The 8,196-nt window shown below is 35.3% G+C and overlaps 1 pseudogene; it reads left to right on the top strand.

Annotated features, from left to right (window-relative positions):
- Nucleotides 1-6,762: 6,762 nt before the first annotated feature.
- Nucleotides 6,763-7,798, top strand: LOC125134581 (olfactory receptor 5H8-like; annotated as a pseudogene).
- Nucleotides 7,799-8,196: the final 398 nt, after the last annotated feature.

Below are 8,196 nucleotides of genomic sequence, written 5' to 3'. Positions count from 1 at the left end.
ACACTACACTATTTTGAAGGACACACAAACTCCATAAACTCCATGAACTCCTTATTGTCAAGATTAAGAAGCAACCTAGGAGTCCATCTACAGAGGAATGAACGAAGAAGATAGAGTACATCTTCTTTAGTTGTCCACCCTCAGGTGGTATTGGCATGTGGTACAGAATCATTGGTAAATCAGGTCCAGGTAATACCTTTCCTCTATCTATTTATTATAGAGAATGCTACCCACCCCACTATGAGGCAATAGTATAGGCTGGGTTAGAGAAGCCAGTTTAGCATGTATGGGGACTGTCGGCACTTGGACCACTGCTTCAAGAAACTTACTGGTACCCTCAGGGCTTGCTTAGTCCAGAGTATGTCCATACCACTTCCACTTGATAAAGGCGTGGCTTTGTCCTGCCAATTTTATAGCTTGGTGGGTCATATAACACCAACGTCATGAAAAGCAGCTCTGATCACAGGGAAAACTGGTGGCCCATGGTTAATCATTCAGTCTCTAATAAGGCTCAGTAGCAGGCCAAAAGTCATTTCCCACACAGGGAATAGTGAGTTATCTGCAGTGATAGCAGGGCTTTGCTCCAGACCTAAGAGTGTGTCAGGTTTTATACTTATACAGACCTGACCAAGGCACCAAGCAGCATCCCTAGCTTTGAATACCACTCTGAGCACCACTCTCTATTCTGGATCCTGTGGCTCAAGTGGCAGAACAACTTGCACTGCAGCCTAGACTTTTCGGCAAATCTTTCTCCTCTTTTGAGCCCACTTAAATCTAGCAGCTTAGCTGGATACTTGGTAAATGGGTTGGAATAGAACACCCAAATACCAATGGTGTTGCCCTAAAATCCACAAGGGCTCACCAGGTGTTGTGGTTCTTTTTAGTTGTAGGAGGTGACAGATGCAAAATATTATCCTTCCCCTTAGAAGGTATATATCCCCATCACCCAGACTAGTGAACCTCTAGAAATTTCACTGAGTTAAATGGTCCTGGATTTTTGATAGAAGCATTTTTCACCTTCTTGCTGCAAATGTCTACCAATAAGTCTACAGGAGTTGCTATTTCTTGCTCACTAGGTCCAATCAATTGGTGAATCAGTGTGATATCTTATGGGAGGGAAAGAAATAAAAATCCTAGAGAAAATATGTGCAACTCGCATATTTTATAAAAGCATTATATCAGGATGTATGGAAAATTCTCAAAACTCTATAATAAGCAAATATACAACTTGATTAAAATGGGCAAAGCCTTTGAACAAATTTCACTAAACAAGCTATAGTGTATATGTTAAATAACAGAAAACTATGCTCTATATAATTATACTTGGGGAAGGCAAAGGAACAGCACAATGTGTCAATGTGACCCACTTATTAAAATGACTAAAATTGAAAAGACTACTCATACTGAAAGTAGCAATGAAGGCTTCTGTACTCATCCATAGGCAGCAAAATAAATTAAAAGATAATTACACAAAACTGACAGGAACAGTACATTTACATCAAGTTTGGGTTATGTTGAATCTACTATAATACACATTACTCTACTTACTCCGTCCACTTGCTGAGTTTTCAGTGACTTATCTTTCATCTGCAGTGTTTTTTTTCTTGCCTTTTTTTCAGTTTCACTAACACAATTCTAAGAACACAGAATAACTGATCAGCGAGTGTACCAAAGTCTATGTCCTGTGCTTTCCCCCTTCTGACAATAGACCAAAGTATAAACATTTTTCTATTTTTCAGAATCAAACCAAAATATTACTTTTTTCATATTACACTAGTTTTACATAAATAATGCCATTATATTTCTCAATGAATGTTCAATAACAACTTCTCTCAATAATTAAAGTCAAATCTGAACATATGGCCACTATGCTCAAAATTTCTCAATAGTTTACCTTTCAGTTGGAGTAAAGAAAAACATTTCTGATGTAGCCTCCAGATCCTGTATAATTGCATGCATGCTGGCCTCCCTTGTTCAAACTGGCTCCTCTTTGCATGCCAACTACATTTTCACTTTTTTTTTGGTTGGTTTCTTTAATGACCTTGCTCTCTGATAAGCTGGGTCTGACAATGATGGAAGACTCTGAGGATGGAAATGTCCAGAGGTATCACCTTGTTGGAAATGAAGACCTTGAATCCCATTCTTGACTTAATGAAACGATCTGCATCTTAAGAAAATCTCCAAGCAAGTCACATGGATTAAAGTTTGAGAAGCACTAATTTAGCCTCTCTCCTACTGTGTCCCTTGTTTTGTGTTTTCCTTTGCTCCTCTCCCTGATTTTTTCTTAGTAATATTTCTCATAGGATTTCATTGTAAAGTGGGGAGTTATGTGTAGGTCTGCATGTGAGCTACAGTTTCCATGAAGAGGACAACTTTCTTGGGGTTGGCTCCTGAAGGGTGGTTAGAACTTTAACCTCATGATAATCAAGCATGATTAGCTAAACCAGACCATCCTGAGCAAAGCACTGAGAAGTATCAAAATTGAGAGATAAACGGGAGTTTGCATAAATATGTCAGAAATGTCATCTGTGGTGGAAAGCACTCCAATTTCAATTGTTAAAGCTGGAAATGTCAACAACTATTTGATGTTTATAATTTTAGAGTCTGTAATGCCCTGTGGAATATCCTGGATTCCTCATATATGTCCAAATACATAATGCCCAGTAGAAAAGTTTAGGTTTGTCCTAAAGGGAGTCTTCGGGCATTATCAGGGGACTTTCCGTTCTTTCCTCCTTCCTCTTCTGGAAAAAGAACACAGTTGTACAACTGACTCTGTAGTCAAAACAAATTCATATAAACAACATTTTCCCAAGCTTGGAAAATAAAGCCTCCAAAATGAATCAGCGTGCAAAAGAACACAGTGTGCCTGTTTTATTGTCATTGCTGTGCTCTCATACTATTTTCTACTTCAGACAACTGAACACTGAAAAGATCTCAATGATTTCTTAACAGATATTGGTAAGAGAGAATTATTTGTATAATATTTATTATTTTATTGAATGTTAAGATACTATATCCTATTAAAATACTATATAAAAGTAAAAATACTATTAGGTGCATAATAATTTTGATTTAGTTTATATGATATTGAAAATAGGAAACAAGTGTTGAATCATCCATTTATTTTAGTATTGTGAGTAAAATCTGGATAAGCAAAATAACTAAGATTGCACTGTATTCTTTAATGATATATGGTTATCTGGTTAGAATAATTATAATGCCTCTTTGGATATTTTTGGTGAACTGGATTGTTAAAGAAATTAAAAGTGGGCTTTGTGATTTAGGTCATGTTTCCTGGAAAATAAATATTTCTGATAATTGCGTTCAAAATACTTATTCCATTTAATTAACTACACTCTCTGATTAAATGTTTAGATAAATCAATTAAATAATAATGTCTATTTATTAACCCACTTCTGACAATAATTTCACTGAAAATAGACATATTGAAAAATTCAAAAATAATGCTTCTCCAGTGCTCTGTTCACCATTATGACTTAATAAATACTTACACACCAAATTGAAAATTTTTATTTAGTTTTGGGAATGCATGAAGAAAGCTGATTCCAAATAAATGTAAATTTAACAACTACAATTATTGGCATTGATTATTTCTATTGCCTATATCAAGTTCTAGTCTTTGGTTCAATTGTTTTCTGCTATCACACTGGTAGAAAAGCAAAAGCTGTCCAGTAAACACAGCAACATTTCTAGAGAAAGTCAGCTCTCATCACAGTTACAACAAAGCTACTAGGCAGTTGTAGTGTATTTAATAACAATACAAATGCATAAAGTAAAATTAAAATGAAAGTCTCTATTCCATATACAAATTTAATGTAAAAAATAAACAGGATTTTTAATAAAATAAAAAGAAAGGATTCGCAGTGCTGATGATTTTTAGTGAAAACCAGAGTTAAGACAAATAATAATAAGTTTTTCCTTTATTTCATCTAAGACTCTCTGGTAATTCCTCCCACTCTCTTCATTGCCTAATCTTTCCTATAATTATCTATGTCCTTTCTTTGCTTCTTGCTTCATGCTTCCTTTTCACTCATCATATTTCCCATTCTACTGGTTAATATTTTCTCCTCTCAATGCCCACCCTTTGCCCCACTGACAATTTTCATGACATTGTTTCTCAAGACAAGAAATTCACATCTGATCTCCACACCTCAGATACTCTTTCATTCTCCTCATTGCTGTAGTGCACTTCCTTCCCATTCACTTCTCATTATTCTCGGACCTCAACTCTATCACAAAATGGAAACCACTCTCACTAAAGCCACTAAAATCTCTTAAATCCTACACTCAGGTATCTCTATTCACTTCTTATCCTCCCAGGGAATTTATTTTGCTTTAAGCACTGTGTTTTTCTTTGTCCTTCCAGAGTATATTCCTCTCTTTAAGCTCCCAACACTCAGCTTTCCAATTCCCTTCTGCTTCTCTGGTCTCTCTTCTCAATGGCTTTTCTGGTTTTCTTTTTCTCCTCTTGTGTGATCCAGAGCTCTTGGTTGCAAGACAACATGAGTTAAAGAGAATTTTCTCTAGCAAAAAAAAAATGCTAGAGAAGCTTGAGAAACCCACTAGAGAAATGGGCAGAACACAAAGAAAAATATCAGACAGCCAACACCCAAAATTATGTCCCAGCTTTCACTCAATAGCAGCTGTTATCATTGCTGCTAAACTTGAATGCCACAGCTCACACTCACAATGCCATTGTTGTGGGCACAGGATGCATTTTGGTGTCATGATATTGCCTGATTCGTTGTCTTGCAACCCAAATCTCTTTTATCCACATTTGACCTCTTTCTCTCCTCTTCATATTTCAAATCCACTGTAGTTGAGCTTGAGTGGCTAATCTTAGATCTGGTCTCCTCACTCTAGGTACAAGGGAATGGGAGAGTCAGTAATCAGAATTTTGGTTCTAGAGGAAATGACAGTGTATGTGTACACCCAAGAATCATGTGGCAGAAAAGAGGGAGATGTTATCCACCTAATAAATGATGTATATAAATTTTAACATAACATTTCCACTACTCACATTTATTTACTTTACTTTCTTCTTTTTACCTTATTCACACTGTGCATTGCATATATCATACATAATACATGCTAGCCATTGCAATAATTTCCAAGTCATTATTTCTATGAAACACTTATAGAACTATATTGCTAATTGTATGTCACTTTGATGTTCAGAGGATGTTCCTAGCTAAAAGTGGCCACTGCATCTGAGTTTTCAATCAAAAATTTTCAGATGGTCTACCCAGACACCAAGGGACTCTTTCACTTTTACCAACCAACCCGTCATATCTAATGCATCACCAGTTTCTAGTGACTCTAAATTCTGAATTATTTTGCTCTACCTCTTTGCCTTCCTCCAAAATCCCAATGTCCTATCACACATGTACTAAGAACATCAGATATATTTTAATTACCTGGGGATCATTTATAAATGTATATTACTAGATGTCATTTATGACCTACTGAATCAATTACTATAATAATTCTTCCGAATTTATATTTTGTGCCAAAATTCCCTAGGTCTTTTCTGATATATACACTGATTTGGGAATCACTGGGTAAAAGTCTAGCCTCCCAATTAGTATTTCTGATACCACGTTCTTCACCTTGAAGCCTATTCTATGACCAATATTTATTTTAACAAAATGAGTTGTTAAGCCACTACTTGTAAAAGTTTTCAGTGTTTGTCTATTTCTTAAAGAATAAAATTCAAGATCTTTTACTTGGCAGTCAATTCATTTTGTAATCCATGCCCTTCTAACAACTCTAGTTATTTGTTCTTTCTTTTATAAATGTTTTTAAATTACTCAATGCATTTTATTACATTTATAGGTGTGCAATGATCATCACAACCCAATTTTATAACATTTCCATCCCAAACCCTCAGCGCATCCTCCCCCCCAAACTGTCTTATTTATAAACCATAAGTTTTTCAAAGTCTGTGAGTGAGTATCTGTTCTGCAAAGAAGTTCATTGTGTCTTTTTTTTTAGATTCCAAATGTAAGTGATAGCATTTGATGTTGGTGTCTCATCTGAATGACTTCACTTGGCATGATAGTTTATAGGTCCATCCATGTTGATGCAAATGCCATTATTTCTTTCCTTTTAATGGTTGAGTAATATTCCATTGTGTATATGTATCACCTCTTCTTGATCCACTCCTCTGCTGATGGACATTTAGGTTGTTTCAATGTGTTGGCTATTGTACAGAGTGCTGCAATGAACATTGGAGTACATGTGTCTTGTTGAGTCATGGTTTTCTCTGGATAGATGCCCAGGAGTGGGATTGCTGGTTCAAATGGTAGTTCTCTTTTTAGTTTTCTGAGTAATCTCCATACTGTTTTACACAGTGGTTGTACCAATTTACATTCCCCCCAACAGCGTAATAGGGTTCCTTTTTTAACCTTATAGTATTAACACTACATCCGTAACCTAGACAAGGATTTCTCCATCTCCTTCAATAGTTTCCACAAAAATTCGCTCATGTTCACTATTTCTTTCTTCTTTCTGCAATACTTGTTAATTCCTGCACATATTTTGAAATAAAATAATTGTATTTTTCCAATACAATAATTTACACAAACACTTTTCGTATTTTTCTAAGGGTAAATATAATAAAGGGCATTCAAGCTAGTGTATGGCTTTATTTCAATTATCCTTATCACATTTTCTCTTTTAAATGGTTGATGACTGTCCTTTTTACACTTGTTACATTTTATTTCAGAGAACATCATTTAAGAATATGGAAACAAAAAATGCAACAGAGCTGACAGAGTTTGTTCTCACAGGACTTACATATCAACAGGAATGTAAAATTCCTCTGTTCTTGTTGTTCTTAGTTATATACATCATCACCATCATGGGGAATCTTGGTCTGATTGCTCTCATCTGCAATGACCTTCAACTTCATATTCCCATGTACTTACTTCTTGGGAACTTGGCTTTTGTGGATACTTGGTTATCCTCCACAGTGACCCCTCAGGATGCTGGTCAATATCCTCACCAAGAGTAAGATGATCTCTCTCTCTGAATGCATGACACAATGTTTTTCCTTTTTAGTCAGTGGAACCACAGAATGTTTTCTGCTGGCAACAATGGCATATGACCGCTGTGTAGTCATTTGCAACCCGTTACTTTATCCAATGATTATGACCAATAGACTATGCATGAGAATGCTGGTTTCATCATTTGTAGGTGGTCTTCTTCATGCCTTAATTCATACAGGTTTTTTATTCAGATTAACCTTCTGTAATTCCAACGTAATTCATCATTTTTATTGTGACATCATGCCATTGTTTAAAATTTCTTGTACTGATCCTTCTATTAATGCTCCGATGATATTCATTTTCTCTGGTTCAATTCAGGTGTTTACGATTCTCATTGTTCTGGTCTCTTATACACAAGTTACTATTCACAATTTTAAAAAAGAAATCTTTACAAGGTATAAGGAAGGCCTTCTCCACCTGTGGAGCCCACCTCCTATCTGTCTCTTTATACTATGGGTCTCTTCTCTTCATGTACGTTCGCCCTGGGTCTGAACAAGCAGGTGAACAAGATATGATTGACTCTCTATTTTATACTGTTATAATTCCTTTCATAAATCCAATTATGTACAGCCTGAGAAATAAGAGTGTCATAGATTCACTGAGGAAAACATTAAAGAGAAATACTTGTATCTGATACTAATGTGTTCCCTTACATGAAAACAACACAAAATGAGGCCAATTACATGGTGCTATGTGTTGACTATTGTGCAAAGTTTTCTTGGATTCATAATCGACTTATTGTTTTAATGAATTATCTTTAGTAATAAATGTTTTAAAATATTTATATCATAAAAATACATGGAATTTTATTGTGTTCATATCATTCTAAATTAACTAAAGCAGAAATTAAAATTAAAATATTTACATGTGTGCAAAATCTTCAATGTGGCTTTATAGATATATTTAATAAGCAGCACAATAGTGTTGTAATCTGAAAGGCACTTGAGTTTGAGGTAATTGATAGTAAAGCTGCTGTACACCCTGGAGACTCATATCACATTTACCTCCAAATAATAGGCATATTTGTGTTTGAATAAATGGGGTCAAATTATAAGAACTCTGTCAACCATCAAAAGGCCTTTCATTTTACTTTATTTGGGACATGGTAAATCTCACTTCTTGCAGA

Source organism: Phacochoerus africanus, chromosome 1 (genome assembly GCF_016906955.1).
Source record: "Phacochoerus africanus isolate WHEZ1 chromosome 1, ROS_Pafr_v1, whole genome shotgun sequence".
NCBI lineage: Eukaryota > Metazoa > Chordata > Mammalia > Artiodactyla > Suidae > Phacochoerus > Phacochoerus africanus.
The sequence above is the reverse complement of the archived record's forward strand: the minus strand, read 5'-3'. Positions and strand labels throughout refer to the sequence as shown.